The sequence below is a fragment of the Suricata suricatta genome, chromosome 11 (genome assembly GCF_006229205.1).
Source record: "Suricata suricatta isolate VVHF042 chromosome 11, meerkat_22Aug2017_6uvM2_HiC, whole genome shotgun sequence".
NCBI classification, from domain to species: Eukaryota; Metazoa; Chordata; class Mammalia; order Carnivora; family Herpestidae; genus Suricata; species Suricata suricatta.
In genome coordinates, this window is record NC_043710.1 from 75808148 (window position 1) to 75809571 (window position 1424).

The window sequence follows — 1424 nt, forward strand, 5'->3', positions numbered from 1 at the left end:
GAAAAGAAAAGAAAAGAAAAGAAAAGAAAAGAAAAGAAAAAAGAAAAGAAAAGAAAAGAAAAGAAAAGAAAAGAAAAGAAAAGGTTTGAAAAGAAAAGAAAAGGTTTGGTGAGTACATATATGGTCCCAGGAAATCATGATTATAAAGTTCTTTCTATTAAGCTGAAATCTATGTGATTTTTATCCAGTGTTCTTATGCTTGACAGCTTTGATTTTTTTCTTCATAATATACTTCAAGTTCTTGAGTATCATAGTTGTCATTCTCAGTATGACCTCTATTTTGTCAATATTTATATGCAAGAAACCATTGATGTATAAAGTTTCTAGATATGCTTAGATGTAAAGCATAGCTTTGACACTTAGTGCATAACCAGACCCTCAAAATAACATCAAAACAGTAAAGTACTGAGGAAATCATTTTATCAAAAGGAGAAAATCTGAAAAAAAATTGAAGAAGATATTAATGGGGAGATATTCCTTGACCATGGACTATAAAATTAATATTGCTAAAATGCCCATACCATGTATAGATTCAATATAATTCCTACCAAAACTACAATAGCATTTTTGACAGAAATAGGGAAAAATCTAAAATTTGTGTGGAATTACAAAGACTGCTAATACCAAAGCAATCCTGAGAAAGAAAAGCAAAACAGAAGGCATCATACTTCCTGATTTCAATCTACATCACAAACCTATAGTAATTCAAACAGTATGGTACTGACATAGAAATAGACATAGAGATCAATGGAACAGAACCAAGAGCTGCATATGTGATTAACTAATATTTGTCAAAGGAAGTCAATGGGAAAGGATAGTTTCTTCAATAAATTTTTTTGGGGAAATGCATAATCGCATGCAGGAAAAATAAATTGGACCCTTATGCCTCTCATGGAAACTAACTTAAAACTGTTTAAAGACCATAAGACCTGAAACCATAATACTCATAGAAGAAAACAGGGGAAGAAACCTGGCCATTGGTCTTGGCAAAAATCATTTTTAATACAACACCAAAAGCACAAGCAATAAAAAGTAAAGATCAATAAATGGGACTATATGAATTAGCCACTATGGAAAATATTATTCTTTCTTCTCTTCTGGATTATCTCAAAATTTCTATCATCCAACTCGGACTTTTTTCTGTCAGATATATTCTGCTGTTGATGCTCACTTTTGTATTTTTTACATTTTATTCAATGAATTTCTCAACTCCAGAGTTTCTGTGTTTTTCTCATTTTGTTGGTGTTTGTTTTCCCTGATTTTATAGAATTGTCTTTTTTTTATTATATCTGTTTCCTTAATTTGGCCAGTTTGAATTACTTATTAGATAAATCTTAGTTCTACATGTCTTTGGGTTTGGTTACTAGAAGACTATTTTAATCCTTTAATGATATTGTGATTCTTTGGAATTTTATGTTCTTTGG